The sequence below is a fragment of the Ixodes scapularis genome, unplaced genomic scaffold (genome assembly GCF_016920785.2).
Source record: "Ixodes scapularis isolate PalLabHiFi unplaced genomic scaffold, ASM1692078v2 PGA_scaffold0__279_contigs__length_252992795, whole genome shotgun sequence".
NCBI lineage: Eukaryota > Metazoa > Arthropoda > Arachnida > Ixodida > Ixodidae > Ixodes > Ixodes scapularis.
The window spans coordinates 246,547,278-246,562,133 of record NW_024609835.1 but is presented as its reverse complement, the minus strand read 5'-3'; the positions used below and the strand labels follow the sequence as shown (position 1 = coordinate 246,562,133).

At 45.7% G+C, this 14,856-nt stretch overlaps 1 pseudogene; it reads left to right on the top strand.

Moving 5' to 3' along the window:
• The first annotated feature begins 13,123 nt into the window (after positions 1 to 13,123).
• LOC115312525 lies at positions 13,124 to 14,033 on the top strand (annotated as a pseudogene).
• The last annotated feature ends 823 nt before the right edge of the window (positions 14,034 to 14,856 follow it).

Genomic DNA, 14,856 nt, shown 5'->3' with positions numbered 1-14,856 from the left:
GTCGTTTGAGTTGTTTGTGTCTTTTTGGGTGCGTGGGGGCTTGCTCATTTCTTCGACGGCGCACGCAATCCGCACCCCTGACCATTCGAGCTCCCTGTTCCACGGCAGAACAAAAACATCGCAGTTTTATTCTTTATTTGCTTCCCGGAATTTTCCGCGTAGGGGGCAGAGACAAAGGCTCGGTGCCTGGCAAGGCCCCTGCCCCCTTGCAGTTCAGCAGTGCAGCGTGCACGACAACCTAATCAAGCTGACAAATACAGTATAAATAAATGTTGCCATCTATGAAAGCGACTGAAAAAAAGTGAACCAACCAAAATATTTGCGCAACATTATGTAAATATAGGACAAAATTACAATTTCACGTATCATTGAATACATATATATAAAGAAAGGAAATAAACACTCAACACCGAAAACCCCAAAATATGACTCCGACCAATAGAATTAGTACGGGTACGCAACAACATTAAAATCAGCCGAAAAACAGTGGCCTTTTGAGTAAGAAACAAAAAATAGATAATCTCTCACACTTCAACATCTAGAAACAAAGAATGAAAATATACACAAACAATCAAGGCACCTTAATATCAAAAAAGAAACAAAACAATCATGGAGTTAAGGCAACATTACAGCGCTTCCATGCGCTGTAATGATGAAAAAGCAATCCCACTTGCTACGAGCATCCTTCTGCAATCTGTTTAAAGACTATAAAAAGGTGTATGAAAGTCTACGGACATATATTTTCCGGTTAAAGTTTTATTTATCTGAAAATTTAGCCTCTGTCGGCCGTAGTTGGTTCTTATGAGCGGCCTCTTTCGCATTGCATTTCGATCATTGTACGTGCTCAGATTATCTGTCGGTCTGCTGTGCAGTTTGTTTCTGTGTATCAGTTTGAAGACTTTGAAATAAAATACGTGGTCTGCCTTGCGCGTATTACATTTATTAAAAAAGAGGCTGCGTGCTTAAATCTCTTCTGTCTCCACTATAATTTTCATACATGCTCAAGATTTTCTTGCGCAATACAATTAGAATAGTCTAGTTAGTTTTTGGGGTTGTTCCCCAAATAAAGATGCCATAGGTTATTTTGGAGTAAAAAAGGGAGTAGTATATTTGCTTAAGCCAGGTAGGTAGTAAATTTTGTATTTTATAAATGCTTCCAGTAACTCGGGATGGATCAGGTTTAGGCATTTGAACATGAGTGGACCATGAAAAATCCTCAGTAAACCACGCCCCCAAATATTTTTGCTCTTTAACTTGGTCTAGCAACGTGCCTTAAAATGTCATGTTCATAACGCTATTATCGCGTTTATTTATAGAATAAAAAATATTTAGTCTTACTCGTGTTTAGACTTAAACGATTGGTTTCTAACAACCCTGAGCGCTTTAAAAGATAATAATTAGCTAATTTCTCTACCAACTGTTTCGCCTTATCAGCGAAAAAGGCTTTTGTGCCATACGCGTACATCATTAACTGAGGAGAACCTGGTATTTCCGTTGTATCGTTTATATACATAAGGAATATCAGAAACAATAGAATAGAAGCTTGGGGAACGCCATGGTGTATTTTTATCCTGCAATGACTTTTTACTTAAGCAATCATATTCCTAGCGTTTAGTGAGATCGCTTTTAATTAACATTAGCCCTATTCCTCGTATACCGTATATATTAAGCTTTTCAAGTAAAATATCTTGTTGTACAGTGTCAAATGCTTTTTTTTTTAATTCCAGAAATATACCTAGTGTGAACAATTTGTTTTCAATATTTTTTGCAATTTTATTTGTTATATCAATGAGAGCTGATTCTGCAGATTTTTCCTTCTGGAAACCATATTGAACCGGAGTTATTATATGACGTTGTTTTTTTTTTAAAATAGCTGTTCAGCCTGTCGTTCATTACACACTCGAAAATCTTTGAGAAAACCGGAAGAACTGAACTAGGCCTGTAATTATTAATTGGGGTCTCTCCGCCTCCCTTGTAAACAGGAGTTTCTTTAACTAGGATAATGTGCATAATGTGTCCTCTCTTATCCCACATAATAAATACGATGCTTGATGCGGTTTTTCCCGATGAATTAAAATTAGTTTATTTATTATGAATAAATAAACTAGTTCTAATTCATCGGGGAAAAGACCGCACTCAAGCATCGTATTTATTATGTGGGATAAGAGAGGACACATTATGCTCGCGGTGTATATATTTGGCAGTGCTTTTTGTTCATCATCACCAGACACAGATGTTACAGTGTCTGGAGTGACTTTAGTTGGCCTTTTCAATATATTGCTACATGCACACTGGTAAATAACGTTTCGGAACTCGCTCGCACGATGATCGAATTTACATGAGTGTATATAGTGGAGTCTGTAGTGTATGTAGTGTACGAGTGTTTACATTAATATATTCTAGAATTACAAATGGGGTGGATACAGATCCGAGAAAAGACAACGCGTTTTCAATAAAGTAAATTCTATACGCATTGCATGACGGCGGCCTATAAAAGTATTAACTACGGTGTTCGATACTTCAACACGTAGGCTTTTTATATCTTCATTCATTCTGGTTAGATCTTCCATAACCCGGTACCGTAAATTATCTTTGAGGCAGATAGCTATACCGCCGCCCCTTTTGTTTTCTCGTCAAACACTTTCACACTTGTATCCGTGAAGATATGGTGGCATGTCCTCTTTCGTGAACCAGGTTTCTTTTAGTAAAATAACACTCAAATCCACCCTCAAAGATTGCAAAATATTTCCAGATTGTCACCCTTATTTTTTATGCTCCTCATGTTTAATATATTGTTGAAAACTATATACTTGGTATTGAATTCTTGACAATCAAAGTAGACACACGCTGGCTGTACGTCTCCCATCATTATGTTTTTGTGTGTTAACTGGGAGCATAATTACGTTTCAGTTGGTTATTTTGACTACATCAGACATGCTAGCGATTTTGAGAACGCTTGCCGTCTGCTCTTTTCGGGCAAAAATGGGCCCTCCGGAAGACCAGAAAAAGTTCCATCCCCGCGCTTTTTCTTGGCGATGGCGGAACCCAGTAGCCTTTTGTTCGAACTTATTAAATGTTCGTTCACAAAACCATGGCTGCTGTGCCCACCGTAATCATGGCCTTTAGCGGTACAGCTCTTTTGTTTGTTTTTGTTTCTCCGTTTCTGCAAAATTCTGTCTCGTTTTGTGCGCTGTATACATATTCGTTTCTGGAGGTTTATAGGTGGGAGCTCGGTAGCACACGTCAATATCCGAGTTCGAAATCGACTTGTTCAGGAGGGTCCCAACTCTTTTGAGAACGTCGCATGCGTTTCCTGTTTCGGGCACACCTTCTATTTCTACGTTCTTAAAGCGTTGGTACTGCTTAAGCTCTTCAACTTTTTAGCTTAACCTTCTGTTCTCTGCGGTTAGTTGTTCGTTTTTTTACTACAGTTTTTCCATCTCTTTAGAGTTCTTTCATTTCGTTCTTAATTACATTAATTACGTTCAAGCCATCACACGTTTCATCACAGTTTTTAACGCTGTCTTTTAAAGTCCTGAGCTCAGCCCTCAGCTCGCGTTTAAGGTCATAAAGAGCGTTTGTCTTTATGACCTTAAACGAATTCAAACCATCACCCTAGAGGTTATGGTTCGAATTCGTTTCAACAGACGGATGGACACTGACGAACGGATGGATGACGTCACCTAGAGTTTGCGCAAAGGACAATCCTGCAATTTTCCTGGGAGGATCCAACTAAAAGCAGTCGCTCTAAAAAGAGAAAAAAGAAGTGCCCTTTGAGCGTTTTTGCCATTATTGTGGAATTTGAATTAACTTAAAAAAAATATTATTAGAGTTGTGGAAATCGTCATCTGAATGCTTGAAGGCGGCAATGCACTGGTACAATTAATACCGAAACGTTTGATTGAGAGTCTTTCCCTCTTTTTTTCGGCCGATACAAATTCTGAATATATAGGTAGCGGCAACTTAATCTGCCTTCCAAGGCGTCCAATGTCCTCGCTGTCAGACATTTTAGCTGCTGTACCACGGTAACCTTGGGTCTTGATCGTGCATCACGCAGCTGTGTTTACGCGATTTCACGCCAGTTCCAGATCGAAACAGGTGTGGGTATAGATCTCTATTATTTGTTGTATTTACTTTAAGAAAGTTATAACAGAGTCCGATTCCAAGCCTCGTCGGGTGTCCCCGCTGCGAAGGAGAAAGCCCGGGTGTTTAAGGGGTATTCACACGAGGGAGAAATCCCGGGGATTTCTCCCCGACACGCGCGCATCACGAGATGAAAACGCGAGGCTTTTGCACATCGCAAAGCTTGACGTTTTCGTCGTAGGATCCGCGTGCCGGGGAGAAGTCCCCGGGATTTCTCCCTCGTGTGAATACCCCTTTAAGAGTAGATCTTTTAAAAAAAATCCTAAAAATAGGGTTGTTGAGAACAAATAAAGTCTTTACGAGAACAAACGGCCAGCCACGACTGACACAAAGGTACGTAGAGAAACTCTCAGCGCTGTTTGAACTATCTCATATATCGGTTCTGTCAACGGTCCATGGCCAGCAATGCACTGAACACCTTAAAGCAAAAGCACATTTCCAGAGAAAAAAAGATGTAAATGCGGTTACACACCGGCACACCCGAACACGCATGTTCTTCGCTCACCGACAGATCGCCTCTACGCTTCCTTGATACGGTGGCGCCAGAGCGAAGAACATAAAATATTGCGCACACCGATGTGCTCCACATGCTGAAAATGGACCAGCCAGCGTCGCACACATTGTGCCAGTGTCACAAAAAGCACTCGCTTAAATATATATAATCTGGGACACGTGTTTCGATTATCGAAAGAAGTGAGCGAACGAGCTCACCGCTTAAATTTCACCACACGTGGGTCTACGTTTCTTCCTCGCAATAGCGATAGCCGACGGGTGGTGGCGCCACTCGCATCTGCATCTCTCCTCGAACGAGCACGGTCGAATGCAGCGATAACGAGGGACCCCTGAGCCGGCGTCCGCCCTCCTCCCGGCCTCCCTGCCCGAGCCTGGCTTTCGGCATCGTACCGCTGATTGCCGACTTCCGCCGCGGGGCCGGCCTCGACGCGTAGGGCCACGGGCGCCGTCTCGGAGCACGGTCGGGGCGGACCGATTGCTCCCCCGAGTGGTCGGGAGGCGAAGGGGAAGCGCGGCCAGCCGACCGCTCCCTGCGGCGCTAGGGGAGCCCCGATCCGTGCCCGTGTCGGGCGTCTTCGGCAGAGAGGAAAAGAACGAGCCGGGGCTGGAACAGGGATAGAAGCGTGCGAAGAGCTTCGTCGGCCGCTCTCCCTGATCGCGTACGTTGGATCTTCGTCGAGCCGGTTGTATGAGTATGCACGTAGAGATGGGTTCTTCGAGTGTCTCGACAGATATTCGCTTTTATTAGTCAAGTACCACTACCAACTGAGTAGTATTTGATGAGAATCGTGCAGCTTGCGATGAAATCCACTGCGCTTGAAAATGGCGAGTCCCGAGCTATCGCAGCCAACGAGATTGCGGCATTAAACGACGAATCGAGAAAGATTTTCTCCTGCGACCAGAGCGTTGGACAGATGGACGAGCAGCTCAGCGGCCTTTTGCTGAGGTCGACCGCTACCAACAACTTCTCGAGTGTCGAAAGGCAAGATGTCATGCAATGACTTAGCATGTATACAGTACTCCTTTTCTTTTCATTTGAGACACAAGTTCGTTTAGTACACATTTACTTTAAGTTTCCGATTCGACATTTTTTATTCGCGACATTAGTGCCTACCCTTCCAACTGCCTGCAGCCTTTACCACTCTCTGTTTGCGACCAAGTAAAGCAGGAAACACGCGTGAGCAGTTGAAAACACCACCGAGCGCGGCTCCGCAGGAGGAAACTTGAGGAGCGAGACTTAGGCAAATAAGCTTCTGTCTCCTCCTCCCTCATTTAGAACTTTTAATGCCTGCGATTAATCATTTTGGGCGGCGGTGAATAAAACGCGAAATGCGTGTCTACGATGGCTATCGCGGGACTTGATAACTTTGCGTTCTGCTCAATGCAGCTTCTTACGAGGACCACACAATCCGGACAGCTAGAAGACCCTTCCCGTCTAATCAAGCTGCTTCAGCAATGCAGCTATACTGTGTCGTACATTGCGCAGTTGACAGCGCACGTGGCTGCCAGGAAGAGGCATTCCAGCCCCACCGGGTCAGTGTTCGAGCGATCGATGTCCGAACCCTTCACGGAGCTTTCTCGCTGGCGTTGATCTGAGCGTAGCCAGGCCCCGAGAGCGTGTCAGCGACTGAAGGGAACGCAGCTCCGCTACTGGCACTCTCTCCCATCGTTTGAGGAAGAAGACGATGAAGCCTTCCGAACAGGATCACAGTTTCCTCGCTCCTGGATTCTGATTTCAACCAGGCAACCGTGCACTTCCAACTCAAAACGGTACGCCTGAATGACCTGATTTCGAAAGGTGATGAACCTACGTAATCTCAAACCGAGCACCTCAAACCTGGACCCGATCTTTGGCCTAACGCCGGGTCTATAAATGACGACCATAAACAACATTTTTGTCGTCAATGCCTCGGCACATGTGCTAATTAAAAAATTTCAAATTAATAAAAAACAGCAACATCGCAATGCTTTTGGGGGAAATTTTAGATGAGAGTCATAACATAGCAATGATAAGTAATTAAACCTTTGGACCCATTTAGTTTCTATAAAACGGTTCTACAAATCTATCTGAAATTAATTCTATGGGCCACATTCGCAAGATTGTCAATCACTGCTTTTCTTGACAAAATATCATAATGTTCCTGAGTACTGGAATTGACTGGGTATCACGGAACATAAATCAATTAATTGTTTTTTTATATTTGCTCGAAATCTTTTTATTCAACGGAATCTGCCAGGAAGGCAGCATGACGGCCACGTCGCAACTATCACCCAAAGATGAAGAATGAATTACCCTGGGTCACCGTTTCCTACGTCAGGAATTGCAAAAAAGCAGCAGAGCCCTTCAAAGGTGAACCTTTCCAAATTACGGTAATTTTCAATCCAGTTGGCCAATTCCACGTCTCCCTACTGATTCAAAAAGAAATAATGGCAACGACACACGACCGCATTCGTTCGAATGAGTTTCGCGTGCGAAACCGCGCTAACGTCGTCGCAATGGACTTAACAACCAATCGTGAAGCGAAAGAAGCCATGCAGGTCACTAAAACAGGCAAAGTGTTAATGCGGCTGTACATTGTTCGCCCCACAGATTTGATGCGCGGCGTTGTCCGAGTTTCGCAGGAAACTCGGAGGAAGCCGCGGAGTTTCTGGAAAATTATCGATCCCCGAGAAAGGCCAATTAATTCTTATTTATTGTCGATTGAACGTTATGCACAAGCCTGAGCATAACGCTCGATTTTCCACTCAAGCGGGTTTCACGTTCAGCAGCGATTTTTGCCCCAGAGCGGCGCGACTTGTGCCGTCGCGGCGCTCTGGCCAGCTTCAGCGGCTGAGCGGAACAGTTCCACCAGGTTGGAAGCTTTTCGCCGCGGCAGAGCGGCAGCATCCGCCCTGGCCACTCACAGCACGACGGGAAGTCACGTGACAGGAGGAGAAATATTGCGGGAAAGCTGGTGCATATGACGATGGGGTTTTCGCCCTTTCACGGTCTTGGAGCAGACGACGAGCCGAGAAAGCAGGAAAGCGACTGGTTTCTTTTTTTCCGGCGGGCCGAGCTTCTGCGCTTCAGCACTCACGTCGGAACTCTTCAGGGGATTCTAGAGGATTGCTGTACCCTTCCTCGGAATTCGTTTTCTCAATGAATTACGTGGCTCTTTTTTTAGTTTCCTCGCCTGAGCACCAACTGGAGCGAGCGCAAGAGACGCTAATCGGAAGTGGCTCGTGCGAGCGCTAGTGAGCAAAACAGGCGAAGAAGAGGAATAGCTGAGCGACACTGACGTGTCTTTTTCAAAAGAGATCGTCACACCAAGTAAGACAAAATGTATCGTGCCCAGTTCAATGAACTGTTTATCAGCCAAGTGTCGAGGTGTCGGGTTTTTTGGGACGCGCAGCTCATAGGATTTAGGAACGATGGGACCAAACAGAAACTCTGGGAAAAGCTGACTGAGGCCGTGAAAGTGATCGACAAGACCGGCATGTGACCACTGCACTACTGCGGGAGGTTCGGGTCCAGAAGGTTTGGGTCGGCCATATCAGTTGGAGTCAAAGTTGTTAGATTACCTCAGTTGTGGAACTCCCGCGGAGAGGGGAACCCCCCTCACCCACTTCAGTTCGCCTAGCGTCGTTCGAAGCGCCATCTATATTTTCGTTTCATAACTAAGCATTGTAAAGAGCCCAGCTGAAGCGCCAAATTGCGATCACAACGCCGCCATCTATCCTGCAGCGGTGACTCAAGGAACTGCACCTAACATCTATTTTGGCTTCGATCGGCCATTTCGGAGCCGAAACAGACGCAGTGGAATGGGTTACAGGGGTGCCACCCCCGTGTCCCCTGCGGACGCGCCGCGAATCGGACCCGAAGGTAAGATGAGCCTAGGTCGGGACGCGCTACCTGAAATCGCCGCTGAGGCATGGTTGTATGAAAACAATATTAATTCTACTGCAAAACCTTACAAACTAAAGATTTTAGAAAACATCACGCGCCCCCATTTTGTACTAAACTCCAATAAAAGTTACTACAAAAAGAGTTTTTTTTTTCGTTGGTTTTTACATTTCTAGTAACGTTGAAAAGTACGTACCTTGATTCAGTTACCAAAGCAGCCGCGACGCTTGGCGAGTCGTGGTGAGTGAGGGGGGGGGGGGGGGGGGTACTGTTCGTGCTTGCGGCGCCTATGAGCAGTTCCGTAACTGAGCTAATCTAATAACGTTGGTTGGAGTCTTTACATTCGAGGAAGGCGCTGTTGTTGACGCTGCCGAGGATGATCCGAGGTTTTATTCTCCGCAAAAACGAAGATTGAAAAAAAAAAAAAACGAAGCAAAGAAGATTAGAGCGTATTTAGTATTTTAAACGCTTTCGTTTTTTTTTATTATTAAGGTGAAATTAAAGAGACAACTGAAAACTAAGGAATTAATATTGTTGTTAGAAGACACTGTAACAGAGTGCGCGCATCTGCTTGCTGCAAGCAACATTGGCCATCTCAACGGCAGAAAACGCTCATCTGAAATGAAACTTGGCGATCCGTGCCGCCGCGCCGCTAGCGGCAGCGATTTCGACCGCGGAATCACTGCATGTGAAACCCGCTTCACACAATCGATGCTGTTCCGCGACGCTACACAAAGCCAATGGTCCTATGAATTTCCGTGTACTTTGCCATTGAAGTAGATGTTCACTTGTTTTCAAGCTCATGGAGACGTCCGAGCAGCAGGAGTGGTCGAGTGGTCTCGCCGTTGTTCTTCCTGCGGCGACAGTTGGAGCGCCAGGCGAACGACTCTAACGTGGAGGGATACGACGAAGCGACTCTAAGGCGAATGCAACTGCTTTTCTACGCTCGCTGAAAAACTAAGCCATCACAAACTACACGATCTTAAGAACACAAGCACGGGAGAATCCAAGCCGATACCGGGGCGTCCTAAGCGATGACCCACGATGATACACGGGCACCGCAGCCCTATACAGCCTGGAAGACGGAAAGCGATCACAAGAAGCCTGGCAGAGGCTCCACTTCCGGAATGCGCGCGCCTCCGCAATTCGCTCGGTGATATCGGTTTACTCGTTTCGCTCGTGTACTCACCGCCTACCCTCGGTAGCCGCTGCGTGTCAGCGCGAAGGTCGTATCACTCGACACGTAGAAACTTTTTTGTCTTTCGTTCTAAGTCACGCGGGTTCCATATCTGGTGTGCGGGACAATAAAATATTAAGACATTTCAGCCTGGAATATGCGAGAAAATATAAGTGAGGGAAAACAAGACTCTGTGGAAATCACACATTTTTTCTGCCTTCCAATAGCGTGGAGAGATTCAATGTCTTCAGGCATACAAGAAGGGGCGACATTAAAGATGGCTGCGCCCCCGTGGAAAACGTGTATAGATGGCGTGGCTGTGCGATGGGGAGAGTGACATTGCCTCCGTGCTAAACTCAGTTCCCGCCACCACGGGGGCATACGAATGCCGCCGGATTTCGCCGAAAACGGCCAGCTGCGGTTATAAAAGACTGGGTGCACAATCGCATTCGTCGCGCAGTGCCGTTGAAATGATCTCCCAAGGATTGCCATCGTGGCCGCCCACAACCATCAAGCTTGACAAGGGACTATGTGATATTCCACTCGGTCTAAAGCCAACGTAACAAATTCCAGCGGGGGCGCAGGCAATAAAAAAGGAAATCGGGGAATCGGACGGGAAAAATCCGTTAAGGTCCGGCTTATGGATGCGTGGAAACCAAAATCGGCACTCGCCGTGCCCACCTCACGTTGTTTTTTCCTGAAATCAGAAGTCGGATTCGACAGCCGATTTCGGTTTGCAAAGGCCTTTAGGTAGGCGGGAGACGTGTGAGCAGGAAACCTCGATCCGGAACACGAGAACTGCTAACCTGGAGGTTTTGCAGATCCTATCCATATGATTATTTCAGTCCTCAACCCTTCTAAGGCTAAAGCTGTGTAATTGAATCGTGTCACGTTTAAAACCAAGTGGCCCGCTACTGACATGGGAGTAGGGTCTCGTCGTAACTGGTTGGGAGACTTGTACGCCATAACACCCATCCAATGTTCGTCCGATGAGTTAGACCCGCTGCTATGCCAAAAAGTCCCAGAAATGTTCGAACACTATGTAACTCTTCACAAGAGAAAGGCATCCAAAGAAAAGAAGCGAGCAAACAAGGTTAGTAAATGTTCGTTAGAAAGAATGAAAGATCACATTATTAAGATAATTTAGTGAATCCATTCCCGAAGTGTTGTAAAAATCTCTCTTTCTTTTTTTGTATTTTCTTTTCTTTTTTTTTTTGGGGGGGGGGGGGGGGGATTTTGAGGTAATTGAAAATGTTTCGCAAAAATGGCTGAGGCGTCGGCCCTTGTATCTCGTCATGCGACTTTTGTTTTCTTCATTTCCGTGGAAGGCACCTATCAATTTAAAGGATCTGAATTGGTCTCGTCGGGAGCCTCGCAGTATTCCAACAAGCAGCACCGCGTACGAAAAGCGCTGCATTTTTTTTTTTTTCACGGCAGCGTTGAGATTTTCGCAGAGAGACTGAAAGAAACCGATCACTGGATACGAGACTCTCGGATGACCCTTAATGACGAGGTGCGTGGTGCTTCGCCTCACCAGTCACAGCAGGAACCGCTCGGTCGAACGATCGAAAGAAAACGATGTTCACAGTGCGACAGAGTTTGCCAAAAAAAAACACTGTAATTTTCTTATATATATATATGTCTATATATATATAATTTTACTTTTTCTACATGGAGAAACGAAGCGGCATCGCGCCGGAACTGGACTGCTGTGATTGTGAGGATTGCATCGGCGATTATTTAAGATCGACTACAGTCATGGAATTCACGAACCCCAATTTGCAGGGAAGCGACGCGGCTCGGGATACAAGTTTTTGCTCTAAGTGGTCCGCATCTTCTTGGTCTTTTGTTTTTCGTTGATTCATTGGATTTATTTTTATTTTCTATTTGAGCGGAAAAGGTAGCGTTAATTTTCTTTCGGAGGAAAATCACCAGATCGAACCAATTTAGCTGGACATGATGGTAAAGTATTCGACTAAACTGCTTTCGTAAAAAACGAAAGAAAATTGAGTGTTTAGATAAAAAAATATTTGGCGCGATTGGGTCTTGCGAATTACATTAATTTTAGTTGCGCAAGTAAAACTAAACGAGCCCGATGGGTCCTCGTTCACCGCGATACCCAACTATTATGCTGGCTGTGATGAGGGCAGTTCCAGCTAAGAAATAATCTCACTGCGATGATAGATTAGTGGAGAGCACGGCGAAGGCTGGTGGCGAGGGGTGAAACGTTGGCATGGGCAGTGATCCTCTGAAGAGCTCGGGAACCGGACCGGTGTGACTGGCTCGGACTGATCCCGCTGATCACAGAAGGGACTGCGCTCTCCATGAAACGCATTTCCAACTTTTTCCAGTTTCGCTTTCCTCCTCAACTCATAAATCGCTCATTCTACCAAACAGTTCAAGAAGACGAAAAGAAGGGAGTCCCCTTTTGCTCGGAGTCATTGTCCCCCTAGAAGATTAGCCCGTCGCTCAAAATTCAGTTAAAAGTTGCTTTTTCCACCCCGTTCACCCCGAAGTTGACAGCTCTGTGGAAGCTACGTGCTCGTTGGGCCAGCCACACTTTTGCCACGTGATCACGCTCTCTCGCGCACACACACGCGCAGAGAATGATGTCAGGTGGTGAGAGGGAGGTGGCTGATTGGTCGGGCAAGCGCGTAGCTTCCACCACAATGTCAGCTTAGGGGTGAAGGGAATAAGGGGGGTCCGGTATCGTGTGACGTGCGTTTGGATCCGGTGACGCGCTTTGGGAACCGCGGATGTATCACAGTGAAAAGGGAGAGAGCTTACGAAGGGGAGGAGGTACGAAATAGTCCGCTGTATTTTCAGATTTTCGCACTGAAAGTCAGGCATTTGACTTTCTACCTTTTTTTCTTTTGGCTCACTGAACCGATGTGCTATTAGTAAAATCCCAATCTAAAGTGATTTATACCAGCCCAAATTCGTTTCATGGGCCCTTTAAGGTAGTTTCAGACAAATATGGGGACTGAGCTGGGAGCGCATGAAACGTCGCCATCGCTTCCGCTATGTGCAAGAGATGGCGATGTTTCATTTAGACGCATAGTCGTGATGGACGCATAGTCCTGGCGGAGTCGCCGCGCAGTGGGCACGGCGACTACACCAGGACTATGCGTCTAAACAACCCTTTCGCTCTTTTCGTCCAGATACTGGCGGTGCAAGTGGCTTTTCCAATCGTCGCAACTGGGCGAGGAACAGTCATCGAACGCCCTGCGACGAACCGGGACTGCGTATCGCTTTGGACCACGGCAGTGCGCGCTGACAAAGCAACAATCAACAATTCCGCGGCGGACAATTTTTTGCATCGACAACTTCGGCAAGCCCGATCGATAACGTCATCACAATCAACGCTGGGTACAAAACAACGCCTATACTTGGAACTCGTCAGTGGGCACGGCGACTCCACCAGGACTGTGCGTCTAAACAACCCTTTCGCTCTTTTCGTCCAGGTAAAAGACGAACGTTACGATCACTACTATAGTAGCAATGATGTTTGTGTGTTCGAGTTGCCGTGCCCACGGCCATTGTGCGATGTTATTCGCCTTTGTAGGAGTGTATCTAGTGTGCTTCTCACGTTGAGCGGTGACGTCGAGTCTAATCCTGGACCCGGCATGGCTCAGCTTATGGAACAGCTGCAGATAATCGCCAGAGACGTTCAAGATATAAAAGAAGGGAAGGCTGTGAGGGACTCACTAATTGCAGAAACGAACGGGAGGCTGACCACAGTCGAACAAAGAGTGGACAGCCTGACCAAGCTGACAGCAAGTGTGACGGCCTTCCAGGATAAGATCATGTCGCCTGAAAGGAATGTCGACTTTCTAATGGCTAAAAGTGACGACTTAGAAAACCGGAGCAGACGTAATAATTTGATTGTGTACGGAATTCACGAAACAGCGGATGAGAATAGCACCTTTCTTAAAAACCTTGTGAAGAAAGATGTGCTTGAAGGTATCCTGAAAGTTCAAACTGCTGGAACAGAAAGAATACATCGACTGGGCAGAAAAAACCCAAACAAAACCAGGCCAATCATTAAACTACTCGATGGTAGGGACAAAACTAAAATTATGAGCAGTTGCCGGCATTGAAGGGTTTGGCTTATAGCATTTCGGAAGATTTTTTCCCCCGAGTGCAACCAATTCGAAAAAAAAGCTACGGGAAAGTGCCAAATACCTACGAAAAAATGGCGATAAAGTTATCTTATATTTCGACAAAATAAAAATAAATGGCAAGGCTTTTCGCTAGGATGACACAGCGAAGGAAAGAGTGCCACTAAATTATACCAGGCAAAAAGATACTAATTGACTACGGGCCAGTACTCCCCCCCCCCCCTTTCCCCCCCCCCCCCCCCCCCCCCCCCCAGTCCTAGACCAGTTTTCGTCAACTGCTCCCGAAAATAATCCTTGTACAGTAACTAATAATCCCGGCACTGTAACTAATAAACCGCTTAGATTAATTAACTTAAACGCTAGAAGCATTGTAAATAAAACGGTTGAATTCGAAGATATAAATCTCAGCTAGGATCCCGATGTAATTATAGTTAAAGAGACTTGGCTCATGGATAGTATATCTGATATTGAGATTGTTCTTATAAAATTGTTCGTAAGGATTGTTCCTCCCGGGAAGGGGGGGGGGGGGGGGGGGGGGTCGCAATCGTTATCAAAAATAGCATTGATTTTTTCCAGCCAAATGCGACGTTCACAGCTGAGGCTCTATGGGTGGTACTTTTTTTCTATAACTCATTTCTTCTTGTTGGAGCTGTTTACAGGTCACCAAGTGCTGGCATAGCTGTGATGTATGGACTTCAAGACTTCTTACAGGAGCAATCTAAGTTTCATGCAGACTTGTACACGTTACTGAAAAATAGTAAGGAATTACATTTACAATTACTCAAGACTAAATTGTAATTTTTTACAATTACAATTACCCTCTCATAAAAGTAAGTGGCCGTTACCCCAAAAAGTAATCCGTTACTTTCGTGGCGTTACTTTCAACATTTTCGTCCTCAATTAAGAAACAAAGGAAAGAGGATTATTTAAGTTCTTATTGTTGCCACCTGCTCCATTCATTGAACTTCAGTATTTTGGGCAACAGCTGGCTCTCGAAAGTCTCGTCATACATTTTCCGT